We start from the raw sequence: 14,630 nt of genomic DNA on the forward strand, positions 1-14,630 counted from the left end.
AGTTTTGTGCTAGTTTTTAAACTGCTGACATATGGCACTGGCTTTGCTAGACCATCAGGACTTGCAACACAAAAACAAATCAAAGCTGTGGTTAATTATGGATAGTGCATAAAGTGAGCTCTGACAATACTTAACAAGTCATTTCATGTAACTCTCTTGATGAATTTCTGAAAAGGAAAATAGAACAAAGCAATTTCTTGGAGGAAGACACTAAAAGGTTTGGGTTTTTTTTTAATAAAAATGTCTAAAATGACTAAAATATCAATATATGAAGTTGCAGGAAACATAATAGACTGAAAGCTATTTTCTTAACAGATGGCATTCACGCCTACTTCACCCATGCTGACCTATATTTTTTTCTGAACTTTTACTAATATTAATCTTTCATTGAATGTGTTTTTTACTATTTTGCCACCAAGCGACACTTTTATTACTAAAGATTTGAGAAACATATTCAAGTATTTCTATATAGAAATATATATATATAGAATATATATTTATAGAATGCATAAAGGAGGAAAACACCTTTACAAAGTTCGGGGTGTAAAATTAAACTTCTGACGTAAAATTGTCTTCTTAAAGGATGTTCAATATTGAAACTTTATGCACAAAGTTTTCATCCAGCCTTGACTGGAAAACATGACATTTGCAGACATTAAAGCATTGGCATAACTCACACTGTCTTGTAGAAAAAAATACACCTGTGCAATACAGGGGGTATTGCATTATATCATATACAAAACAGAACCATTGAACTGAATTCCATTATTTTGTTCTACGTGTTTAATTGTGAAAAGGTAGAAAAATTAAATGTATGTAGAAAGTGAGGAGCTGGAGGAGAAACATGAAAAAAATTTACAGTGAATGATAATTTAGGTAAAAGCCCCCTAAGATCTCCATATAAAAATGCACCCAATTATTTCTCCTAACATTTTATACTGTTTTTGAGATCACATTGTAAAATGTGACAAAAAACTCCAAAAATCTTTAGTGTTGTTACACCAAAATAAGAAGGATTTACATGCAACATCACATTAAAAATAAATCTGGGAATTACCAATGGCAGTTGGAAGTATGACATTTGTAGAAGTTACATTACCAGCATTTGAAGTTTGACAGTCTTCTCTTCTGTACTCAAAAAACAAGAAAATCAGTCCACTGTCTGTTCTAGCTGCAAACAAACACGGTGACCACGGGAGCTGGCAGTGCCCCAGCTCCTATTTCAGACTCTTCTCTAACCTGTTGACTCACCTGACTGCTCACCAGCCTCATGATATCCCTCATTATAATCATCTTCCAGAGCAGGACACTCATACTAACAGTGAGCATAATAAAAGAGGTCTTATTGAAACTCTTCCCATATGGTGAGAGAGCAAAAAATTGTTCTCTAGAGTGATTTTACAATAACAGTTAGGCAGATCACAGAGAGGGTGATCACTGCTTCAAGTCACTATTAAACTGTAAAACACAGTGACAAAACAAGCAGGATCTCCTGCCACCCTCCAGCATCACAAGATATGAATTGGGGAATAGATTGCTTACCCTGTTGAACAGGTATTGCACTTTTAAAAGGTGAAAGAAAATACAGCACAACACAAAACATTTCGTGGGGACCTGGTGCTGCATTCCAACTGGTCATTTTGGCCAATTGAATTGAAATACTACTAGAGCCACACGGCAATTCATTTTTGAAATGCATACATAAAAATATAAATAATTCATTTTTGTGTCGAGTACAAAAAAGTTATTGAATTACTCAGAGAAAAAGACTCTGATCCCTCTCCTAATGTTTTTCTCTTTTTAGCACATTAGGTTTTTGAGAAAGGACTTGGAAAATGGGAGAAATGGTAGTCACATGCCAGGCTCTGAATAGCATCCATTGAAAGCTGATTGCATCTTTGTGCTTCCTAAAACAGCCACCCTAAGGTGAAGTTCATTTAGACCCAGACTTGCAGTAAAAGCTTTCACACCTCATATTTTTCTTTCACATAAATGATAGCATTCCCAGAAATACAAATTTTGACCTATTATCAACTGCCAATCTATTCAAAATTTCAGTATTATTCCCAAAATTGGAATGTAAATTTGCTTCTACTCCCCATGGCATTCAGCAACTAATTTTGAAAAGTCTGTTATTTGTTCTTACAGATTGTCCATACAAATCTAGCTTACGGTGCTTTAAAATAATTAAAGCTTCCAATAAATGCTACTGCCTTGTGCACAGGAATCTGACTTCATACTAATTTTGCCTGGGGACTTCACTAATTGCTCAGAGTTCACATCTCCTTTTACCAGCCTGAACAGCTCAATTTCTCTGTCTTCCTCCTTGCCCCATTGCCCATGCCAGGGATACTTTTCTGGAGCTAGGTGAGGACATGGAAAAAGCATTAGGCATTTGGAAGTTAAAACCAGCAGCTTAACCACCTTACACAGTAAATCTAAGGAGCTTAAACTCGCCAACAAGTGCAGGAATTGTCAAGTTGGATGTTATGCATTAAGCATGAGAAAGTAAATACATGTGACAAATGCATTACTTCCCCTGTGAACATAATGATTCTCAGTTAACATATCTAAATTAAGTCACACATTAGTTATGTCTGAAGAGAGCAGAGTGACAATTAACATTTTGTACATAAATAACCACTGGTTTTTAGATTCAGAACCACTTTCAGGGATGCTGCAGGCCTGATTTTTCTTCAGCTGAGCAAGCAGAGAGACATTATTCCAACAACATTAATGAGCCTTCATGGGCCCATGGACAGAAACAGGGTATTTCACAGGTAGCAAATTAACTAAATCAGGTGAAAGCAAACAGTCCAAACTGAGTGGCCACAATTTATCCAAAACCACTAAACAGTCTTCCATTTGATCTTCCTTTTAACATACTGAACCACAACTTCTTTGCAACTGCTAACTTAAGTAAGCAGCAACAATGCTAATTTTCACAATCATTTCAGAATACTCTGAAATTCAAACACATGCAGTCATATGGATGCTTTTGTGATAGCAATATAATATTCTTTATAAAGGAAAACACATCTTCTTTACCCTGAATGTTCTACCATGTTAACCCTTGCTCATTGCTGTCTAATGAGAGGAATTTTACTAATTGTCATTTATGGCAGTAGCAGCTTGATGCCAAAAGGCAATTAAAGGTCACTGCCTATTAAATTACACCAGGCTGATGGCAGCACATTTGGAAGCAAAGGCAGAAGCCCCTGAGCTCTGACTCACTGCAGAGACTCAGATCTGGACATATTACTCAGCACCTGCATGGCTGGGCCTTCTGAGCTGGCCCCTGTCCTCAGATCAATCAGCCTGCCATCTGCCTCAGGTAGACACTCAGGGGGACTGCAGCCTTCCTCTCTACCAAATACACCTTCACCAGCTCTGTTCCCTCCATCAGGCTAAGAACTTCTGCTGCACTTTCCATGGCAGGAAAAGTGGTCTTGGTGGTCATAAAACTCTTTCATTTCCAATATCTATGCAAAGTATAGGCATATTGATACTCATGTCTTCTATATATGCATCTGAAGTGATATTAGCACCTTGTTCAAGTGTTAATGATCCCTTTTTAATCAAGTCTTAATATGCATATGTATTTTTTCTATGACAATGCCTTTGTGTTTTAAATGGACACATCATATCGAGTGCATTACCATCAGATTTCTGGGCTATAAGTTAAATGAAATGTGATGCATGGTTATGTAACTGAAAAAAACCCATGAATTTATCTTCCCACAGGTGACAACTGAATCACAGAATACTCTGACTTGGAAGGATCATTGAGTCCAAGTCTTCAGTGAATAGCCTGTACAGCACAGCTGGAGCATCCCACACAGAGCCAGCCATCCAAGCAAAATATGGTATTAGTGGTTCCTTATTTCTTACAAGACACTATTAAAAGGGCCTCCAGCTTAAAGCCAAAATCCCATTTCAGAAGTATTCCACAAGTTCTGTGACCCCACAGGGGACGCACGCTGGAGCAGTTGAGGATGAACTACAGCGTATGGAAAGGAGGAATTCATGGAGGAGTGTCTCCCACCAGAGGGACCCCACACTGGAGCAGGGCAAGAGAGTGAGGAGTTCTTCCCCCAGGATAAAAGAGCAGCAGAGACAATGTGTGATGATGTGACTACAGCCCTCATTCCCCACTCCCTGTTCACTGGGAGGAAGGAAGTAGATTTGGAGGCTGAGCCCAGAAAGAAGGGAGGGGTGAAGGGAAGGTGTTTTAAGATTTGGGTTTATTTCTCATGATCCCACATTTGGCAGGCATTAAATTACATTGATTTCCCTTGTCAGTTTTGCCCTTGACAGCAATTGCTGAGTGATCTCTGTGTACTTATCCTGACCCATGAGACTTTCATTAAATTTTCTCTGCCCCATCCAGCTGAGGGGAGTGACAAGGTGGGTTAGGTGGGCACCTGGTGTCACACAGCCATTGTGGCAGTCCCTGCACCCTGGTTACCTGCACTTCTTTACCAAGGATTTTGCAAATGCAGGATAGACTGAGATTTCACAACTGGCAGGGGAAGCTAGTTGCAGCAGGAGATGCTGAATCATGCCTTTAACAGCTGTTACTTAGCTAGAACCACCTCTTAATTAGTGGCTTCTTTTAGATTTCCTCAGTAGCTATATGGCACCAAAAAAACCACAAAACAACAAAATGAGGAAGAAAGGCAACCCAGCAAACAAAAACCAGACAATTCTAGCTCAAAACATAAACATGTAAAAATGTTAACGGTGAAGTACAAACTATAATTTGTGTAAGGTAGAACAAACAGCCAACTACAGACCTAAAAAATGTTTATTTTATACTACCCTCATGACAAATCAAAATCCATTGAACTTTTAAGGTCTAGATTTTGCAGCCTGTCTCATTCCATAGAGTGGAAAATCCAATTTCCTTCGGAGTCCCAAAGCTTGAACTAAACAATTAATGCTTTTCTTATTTCTCCTGAAACAATATTAAGGGTAAAACTATAAATTAGCTTTTCTTAGGGTACATTTTACTTTGCTAACCACCTGTTACTATGATCTTGTCCAGTGGTGGCAAAAGCAAAAGCAGGCAGGGTGTGGCATATGACTCATCACAATGTGTTAAAAACGACATTAACAGTTGAAATCTTTAGAAGCAAAGAGTTGTGGCCCAATAAAATTGGCACTTAAAAAAAAAAAAAAAAAAAAAAAAAAAGACACACAAAGGGACAGGCCATTCTCCAGTCCTCCTAGTCCTTGATATCACCAACACCAAATTCTATTCATGTCCCTCAACCAGAAAAGAAACACACAACTTTTTCACTGTCACCTTTTAGCTAATGTAAGTGTCTCCAAGAATTAAAATTATTTCTTTTTGGAGCATTTGACAGCTTGTTAGAAGTTCCAAACAAATGCTGTGCTACAGAAAGACTAGTGTCAACATGTTGATTAATCCTTTATTATTAGACTTCTAAAGTAAAATAATAACTTGAGTTTCTTTGATTTTTCCAAAAGCATAATTCCTGCTGTTTAAAATAAAGTACAGCTTGAAGTACATTCAAGCATACCTGTGGACAGTCAAATTGTTCAGATATTTAAGCACTGGAAGTAAAAAACTCCAGGGGACAAACCTACTATGGGCAGAACTTAAGGGGAAAAAATAAGGATAATTTTTGCTGCTTCTCAAGGTAAAGCATCATATGAAATCTGGTCTTAGATCAAAAGCTTTTCCTTTTCTTTAATAACTTGCTATCCTCCAAAAATATGGCAGCAGAGCCCAGGTCTCCTCCAGATCTGAAGACAGAGAAGTCACCTGGACTTCTCTGAAGGAAAGAGCGGGGAAAGTCACAGTAGAACACACTGCGCTGAAGGCTTCTTAAAGTTTTTTCATTATTTTATCATCATCATTTTATCATCAATTTATTTTCATCATTACTCTGATGCTCACTATTGTGTCTCCAAGTTATCAGACCCTATCAGGTAACACCTTTCCTGGTTTGCTCTCAGAATGTTAATGTTCTTGAAACATAAGTTGATGTGAGAATGTACTTCTATTCTGAAAAGTTCTTGCTATGGTTTGGTCACTAAAAAGCACATGTCTCCACAACAGACATTTTGTGAATGAGATGCATAAAGTTGGGTAAGTTAAAAAAAAATAATCAAATATTGCAAATTTTACGTTTTCATAAAAACGTCTTTGTTTATTCGTCACTATTGATAACTATACTTCATCACACTTGAACATTTTTCATTCTTCATATATGGTTTGATAAGAAGTGCAATAAAAAAAAATCTATGACATTACATTCTTGGGCAAGCACACAAGGATGAAATAAGATTAAAACACATTAATGTAACAGAAGCCACTGATTGAAACTGAAGAAGCCACTCAGCCTTATACATGTAGCTCAAAAATATTATACTGTTAACATTTTACTCAGTCTTTAATATTTATTTCTCCTTGAGAAATAACTACTTCAATAATCATAATATTTTTCTGCTTAGTAGGAAGCTTTTTCCAACCTCAAAAACCAAAGTCATTTTCATTTTGTCTTCAAGTACCTGGTGCTACGAGAACCTGCCTTATGAATTAAAACAAGAATATGACCTTTTCTCTGAAGCAAATGTGAGTATAAGGCATATAAACTAGGAATCAGTGAATAAGCAACAGTGACTAGAGGCCAAAGCCATCCCTCCTTCACTATTACACATGGCAGGACTGGGGATTTAGTCTCACATCCTCATCACCACATTAGAGGAGCCCACCAACAACTTCAACCTTCTCTTCCACTCTCCTGCATTTCACTTGCACACAAAACCTTTGCTGTGGCACAACTGGAAAGAGAGGCTCTGAAGCTATACAACTATACAGCTGTTGGTCATAATTAATTTCTAAGGCCACCTTTGAAGCATGACAAATCTTCTGCCTTCTGATCTGTGGCTTTATTTCCATTCTTCAGCTGGTGGACAAATAAATTACCAGAGTCTACATAAGCAAAGGAAAAATTTACCCCATCTTTTTTTGAAAAAGATAAAGCTGGCAGAAGCATGTGTTCAAGCATATACTGAAAGACAGAGATGGTCTCTTAGAGCTACTCTTAAAAGATGTGGCAAGTTCTTTTGGCTTCTCCAAGCAAAAAAAAAAAAAGTGTACATCAAAGGACTGAGTTCATGAAAAGTGTATGCCTCTGCTCAGTGAGGGTGTGATGAAAACATTTTCACTGGAAAGAATATGGACTATCTGTATCACTTTCTGCAAGCAAAATGCAGAGTCTCACTTCATAAAATCCTCACTGTAACGTCAGTAAGAAGGCAACTTGTACCCATTGCTAAAATGGGAAGGGTGACCCAGCTGATTGTCTCTGGAACATCCAGACACACAGTAGTTGCTACTTTTCTCTGCATTTAAGCTTAAGGAATCTAAAGTTTCCATAACAGGAGACAAGACTCATGATCTCCTAAGTTACTTTTGGCTGTGCTAATTAGCTATTTAAGCACTTAAAGTTCATAGTCTCTGCCAAAGTAGGAAGCAGTACCTATTAAAAAGACCTGAATTTTCATGTGTGTGGCATACTCTGCCCTTACTCCAGGGAGAATGGTCTGTCACCTTGGCACCACAGGGCTGAAGAGTTCACAACCTTGTCACACCAACTCAAGCCAAACATCAGCCCGACACATTCAGCATTTACAAGCAACAATTTGCCCTAAGAGATTCATTTAAATGACAAATAATATCCTGCTGTATTAATGAAACTGTGATGTATATTTCATCCACCTTTCCGTAATTTCACAAACACTTATTTTCTACTGAAACAAGTCCTAAAAATGACTTTATTCTGAGATCACATAAAATCAGCAGTCTGCTTGATTCAAGCAGTTCCTCTGTCTAAGCAGGTGTTTTCTGTTTTAGATCAAAATATCTATGGCTAAAATGAAAAGATACATGAGGTTGGTAATCTGCTTATTCACCCCTCCCAACCACAGATGATACTCAGATATAACTGTTTCATTCTTAAATAACAACATGAATTTGTTTCAATAGCAACTAGCAAGACAAGAAGTTAACAAACAGCTTTTTCCTTCCCTTCTTCACTTTTTTTTTTTTTTTTTTTTTTTTGCAGGGGGTTTACCTATGCTACTATTCACTGGACAAGTTAGTACAAATATTTCATAGCTAATTCAAGAAGAAACACATCTGAGGGAAGTGGCTTAAATGTATAGTCCTGAGCTTGTACACAAAATCTGGGGTTGTACATTTGTTATTTTTGCATTCACAAGCATATGCATGCAAAGATTTGGCCTCTTTTTCCTTCAGAGGAAGTAATAAATGACATATTTTAATACAGAATTTTGTTCTGTATGAACAATTTTTCATATAACCCTATTAGTAAAAAGCTGGCAGACAGCATTGAGTTGCTAATATTCAGCTTAAAAAGTAAAATTAAATACTTTTAACAAGTAAGATAAAACGAAATAGCCAATTTACAAAATACTTGTACCAAAGAACTCAGCTTGGAATTTTAGGTTGGCAAAACTAACAGAAAATACCAACAAAGACCAGAATACACAAGGTTTCCATGAAATTTCTCATAAAAGAATGTACATAGACTGAGGATCACTTCTTTCACTGCATTTTCCTACATTCAAGAGAGCAGTAAAGAATTCTCCTAAAGGCTCAGTGACATATGGAAGTTGCTTCTGTAACAGCCATAGATTCAATTTTCAAGCTTGTAAAAATGAATTTAAGATAGCCACTTAAAGGTAAATTCACTTTGAGCACCAGCTACTGTTTCTTTCCTTTTTCAAAAGATACAGATATATTTAGCGAAATTATTCCATGTGATAACGTGAGATTTAATGTATCTCAAAAAACCAGGGTGTTACAAAGTATTAATGCATTCTGAGAACATATACCAACAGGATTGTACTGCATCAGTATGAAAATGGAAGTATTACTGTTAAGGTAAATCCTAATTCTCATTTCAGTCTTCTGCTGCCGCTGTTAGAGGAGCAATGAAAAATTCCCTCTTTGTAACTGTTCAAATGCTGTCAGCTCTGTATCCCTGTAAATCTACCACCCTTGCTATCAAAGTTGCCTTCCAGGGGTGAACACTAGAAAGATTAGGACAAGCAGATAAGGTCTTGACCAGACTTTTTCACAGATTTCATGCATGACTCCATGTGAAGTCACAAACCTATTTGCTCCACAGGAGCCCCCTCTGTAAATAAAATTGCCACAAGTTTACACTGGGGTGGGGCAGGTCTGTGTTCATTTCTGCCTTGTACAGAAATGTTTTGAAAGTCATTAGGCAATCAAAAAACTTTGGTTTGCTACTTAAACATAAAACTTCCCAACTTTATCAGCAGGCTGTTTTGTAATAGTGTTGATAAACTCCACTATCTTCATAGGTAAAAGGATCCTACAGCAAGTGGGCACCTCCCATTGGAGCAGTATAGCAGTACCTACCAACAGAAATAACCAAGTGAAAGTATTTCCACTCCTTGCTCTCCTCCACTGACACCTTTACAGCTTCTAATTTAGAGAAGCTGAAAACATATGTGGTTTCTAATGTGCTTTACAGCAGTCACACCTAGCAAAGATTCAGTCCTTGTGCCTGCTACAATCTTCAGTTCTCATGACTCATCTCCAGCTTTCCAGAGGAAAGCAAGTTCCTACTGGGCATCACGGAGCTAGTGATACCTTTTACATGCTCACAAGAGAAACAGAGATTCAGCCTAAAAATTCACCAAGTTTAAAGCAGTGATTAAGCCTACACAGATACAGATGCAAGTACAATAAGAAATTAGTGCAAACAGCAGTTTTCTATTCTGGTTTACAAGTATAAGATCCATGTAAGTCAATCAAGACAGACTTTAAAAACATCAATTTATACACTGGACTGTAAGAACTGCAAAGTTCAGAACACCCAGTCTTCCAAAACTACAATCAAACATGTAAATTACATGCCTATAAGGCCTAAAACATCCTAACCAGCTAATGTGCTCTAAAATACTAATCTTAAAATACTAATCTAGTCCCTACAGGTTTAAAAGGACAAGAATATATATATATTTATACACACATGCACAAATACAAACATTAAAAGTTTAAATGCAGCACAAGCAGCTAGCCAGAAAGTTAAAATACATTATTAACATTCCTACACCAAAAGAGAAATTGTTAAGTATTCAGAATGCATTGTGACTACATTTACATACTATTAGAGAAGATAAAATGCCACAAATGCCATTACTGGAAATATGACTCAGGACAGAATTTTCTCCCAATGCTAAATCCCACAATTAGTGAACACTCGGGCAAAAAAAAACCCACCAGCAGGACAAGAAGTTTTTCAATGTCACCAATAACACAATCTCAACCTTGCCCAAATCTTATACTTGGCTGCAGTCTAGAGAGAACATTTCAGAATGAAACACAAACCACATAGTCCAATGGTGCAATGGGTGAGAGTCTCCCTTCCTGACTCAGAGGGTGAGCAGTGGAAAGCCTAAAGCCTTAGACTGAAGGGAACCTAAACACAGTACAACCCAATAAATGGTATTTTTCCCCCCATTTCCCTCAAAAGCAACACAGCTTTGAGGTATTTTTGAAAAATTACCCTTGTCTCAGCAGAATAAAAAGGTTACATTAGCACAACTTCAGGTTTACCTGTTCTATTTCTTCATTACTTCCTTCTATTCTTCTAGACATCTAATTAAGCACCATGTCTTATCCCAAAAGGGGACTGAACTGTGCCCCTTCTCAGCTATACTGTAGACCTCTCCCATTCTCCATTGACTGAGTGATTCTTTATAGCAGGAAGCTTCTTACACAGCTTCTTTGATCATACGCTCTTCTAGGCTAAAACAGGCTCCACACCAATTTAATCTCTGCTTTCCTAGAAGGACAGCAACACAGCTGTGAGAGAAGGATGACTGACTTACAGTGAGTGGGTAGGATCACTGCCACCAGGAAGAATCCAAATCTCTTCTCTTACAGAAGTAGAAGTGAAAGTATGAGCTATTCCATTAGGCAAGATGTGCAAGCTCACATGAGTCCTGTGTTGGATCTGAAAAACAAACAAAAAAATCAGATGAGAAATAAAACTTCCTGCTGCATTATCCTTTCATACCTGAGAAGCACAAGGGAAGTAACAACTAGAATATATGAATATCTGAAAAATTTTCTGCCTTGATTTTTGTGCATTCTCCGCTCCCAAAATATTTCCCTGAAATACAGCATCGCATCTACAGCTGACATTTTTTTTCTGAAAGATATGCATTAAAAATTCAGGTTAGCCACATTCTCCCATACAACTAAGCAACTTGAGTTTTAGTCTGCTAATGCACTGTGAGAGCAATGCATTTTGTAACAGAAACCCTTCTTGCTCCAAAGATCCAGAATTCTGCACAAGTGTGTAATTCTACTGAGGCAGTGGGGAACCCACCCAAACATCTTGTCAGCACAAAAACAAGAAAGAAGAATCCTGAACAGAAATAGATGCCAGGGTACTACTCTTTGACAAACTTGTAACATTATTCAGCCATTGCTTTGAAGCAACTAACACAGGGCTTTGATGTTAAGTCAAATGCACTTTTTTGAAGACCATCCAATTTTACAGTTTTAGCAGCCTGCAAGACTTTTCTGTACAGTGTGAACACTACCAAAAAGAAATTATGACAAAGTTTAACGTGCTCCATTTGAGCTAAAAAGGAACAATGGTTTAGTCTGCCTTTATATTCATGGACTACATGGTCCTTCATTCCAATTATTAGATTTGAATTTCTATTGCCCCGAGTCAGTTCCCATATCATCTTGATGATAAATTTTCCAAAAGTCTGCAATCAACCAGCCCCAGACAAACCAGTGTCTGACTACCACATACTGTTCATAAAAACTAGCACATTGTTAAGCTTTTTCTGATGCTGAGGCTTTCCTGATCTTTCTTCAAAACCAATATGAGAAACAGAGAATTCTTCAAATTACTTGTGATAACAGTTTTGAATTTAGATTACTGTTACAATTTAACTCTTTCTTAGTTATTACATCTACATGCTGTCATAGACTACAGCTTTAATTCAGTAGTGAAATTAAATTCTTCTGTATTTCTTGAATTAACATTACTGCTCCTATTTAATATTATTCTTACAGTCTTAGCATATTTACCAAGGAAAAAGGAAATGCTTTTCCCTGTTTTCAATTCAGAGTTTTGAGCTATACTTTTGCCTTCTCCTATCAGCTGTCTACATTTAATATCTCCTAATTTCACATTTACACTCAATTTCTTGCTTCTTCTATATCAATCCTAAAAATGCCACTGTCCCCATCTGGTTTGTAGTTTAAACATCTGTGATTTAATTTTAGGATAATTCAATACATGAACATGTGTACTTTTAATCATCTAAGTATTAAGGGTGGAAGTTTTTTAAACTAGAGTAAGAAAGAACACTTGATGTGTTAACTTTGATATTTTTGATTAATCTAAGGTTCTTTCATTGTACTGCCTTTTAAGATTAGAGTCCTAAAATAGCTATTAATATAAGAGCCTATTGACATTTTTAGCCTGTAGGAACATGCAGTGGGCAGAGGCAGCTGAAATAACAACATATTTGAGTGATGAACCAGCTTTATGATTTTATTACTCAGACTTTCCTGAATCTATGGCTGGCATTTTTCCCAGCAACTCAAAAATTAAGCTGTTTTACATTTGAAACTTCCAACTAACCATATATTAAAAACTTCTCATGGTTAAGGCAACAGAATAACCTTATAAAAAGCCTTCAAAAAAAAAAAACAAACTCCAACAAGCTACATCTGAAAAATTTGTGCCTTTAATTCTCTGTGCTATTTGCATGAACACCGTAAGAAAAACAGGGGAAAAATGATCTGATATAAATTACAAAGAACTATGTTAGTTACTAGGATATATTACATATTATTGGAGATATATATATATACATTAGGCTATATTACATATGATATTGAAGTAACAGGAACCCTAGAGGGGTCCTAGAAGGACCCTAAAGGAAAGTGACAGATATAAGGAGACACAGCCTAAGCATCCTTCACTGGGCACTTTAAGCCATCAGCATTTCAGGAAGCCAAGGCTTGTATCAATCACTTAGTCACCCCATAAAGCCAAGTGATGTCTTTGCTGTTGCACAATCTTTCCACGTTTTTGCATAGACATCAAGTTTTCCTCCTTCCAAAATGAAATTTCCCTCACAGTTTGCTGGTCCAAAAAAAGCCCCATTCTCCCCCTTGGTCCCCAAACCACTGTACTCAAGAGATCTGTTTTGATCAGTGAGCATAAAGAAGCAATCAACAGATTTTGTTTCTGAATATTATGCAACACAGGTACACAATTTCTAAAATCATCTGGGAAATCCAGATCAGCTTAACGGCACTGATGATAGATTTTTAACTTTTTCTGTGTCTGTGCAATAAAATAGTTGCATAGACATACTCAAGAATATTAGACCAGAAAAACTCTATAGCCTGATGCACTGAATAGAAGGACAAACTGAGCAATAAACATGTCTTGCAGTGGACGACGACAGATCATGTGAGCATCATAGAGGGATGCTCATTTAATGCAGAATGGAGAAAATTAATTATTCCGTGCCCAAGGGAAAAAAAGAATGAACATGCAATAAGTGACCTTTTAACAAATCTACAGCAATTAATTAAGCTGGTTTGTACTGTATTAGTCCTAAGGAAGCTACATATTTCTAACTATTTCCAGAAGAGCCTACCAGGAGTGCAACAAAGACTCAATCTGGCAATAGACTGCAATTTGGTGTAAGTCTGCATCAAGCAGAACTGGGCCCTTGGGGAGGAACCAGACAATTCTCTCCCCTCTCAAAGTTAGCCATTTATCCCCACGGCAAGTTCTACTAAATCTGGTAGCAACATAACTACAGAGAGAAATCAGAGTGGAAAATTAATTCCATTAATAGCTAAAGAGGGAAAAAGCCAAATTTTTAGCCATAGTGTTTGCAGAGTCATTTCACTGCACCAACATGCTGCAAGCATAAAGATATGAAAAGAGCAAACCAGGCATCTGCTGACTGGAGGATAGAGCAGAACCACCTCTTTCAAAAGCAACATGGGACTGTGGGGGTTTACACTGAAAATGGAAGTAGGAACAAAGTGGGAACAGTAAGAAAGCAAGTAACTTCTCCAAAACAACCTGCACCAGACATACCTTCTAAAATGCATAATTTAATGAATGTAAGCAAAAGTTAACAGTAATGCCAAGCCTGATTGGAACCAAACATTAAAATTTTACTGTTTGCCTGATGGATAAGCTAGTCTCGAGTGTCATTATACAGTGCTAGTTTTAATTGCTCCCAGCTAAATATAGCTTTCAGAATTTAATAGCTCCCCCTCAGCTTTTCTGTCTTTCAAGGAGGGAAAAATCTTCTCATTAGAAAAAGCACACAGGCATACACAGTGGCATGTTACCACAGCGAAGCAGGAAGCAAGCCATTAAGATGATTACATTAGACTCCAACACTCATTCAGAACTCCTGTTTTTCAAGAGACCAAATGTTTCCCTGTTCCACCACTCTGGTTCCAGTTACAGCAGGTGATGGAAGCATGCATACCTTTTCAAATTAAGCCATTTTGCTGCTTTATTAGCAGGTTG

The 14,630-nt window shown here is 37.3% G+C and overlaps 1 protein-coding gene across 2 annotated transcripts in view; it reads right to left on the bottom strand.

Moving 5' to 3' along the window:
• Positions 1 to 14,630, bottom strand: part of OSBPL3 (oxysterol binding protein like 3) — an 84,032-nt gene that overhangs the window by 54,095 nt on the left and 15,307 nt on the right. For both annotated transcript variants that reach the window (XM_053992119.1, XM_053992108.1), the window contains exon 2: positions 10,924 to 11,048. The gene's annotated coding sequence lies outside the window, so the exon portion shown is untranslated. The remainder of the gene's footprint in view (positions 1 to 10,923; positions 11,049 to 14,630) is intronic.

The sequence above is a fragment of the Vidua macroura genome, chromosome 1 (genome assembly GCF_024509145.1).
Source record: "Vidua macroura isolate BioBank_ID:100142 chromosome 1, ASM2450914v1, whole genome shotgun sequence".
Classification (NCBI taxonomy): domain Eukaryota; kingdom Metazoa; phylum Chordata; class Aves; order Passeriformes; family Viduidae; genus Vidua; species Vidua macroura.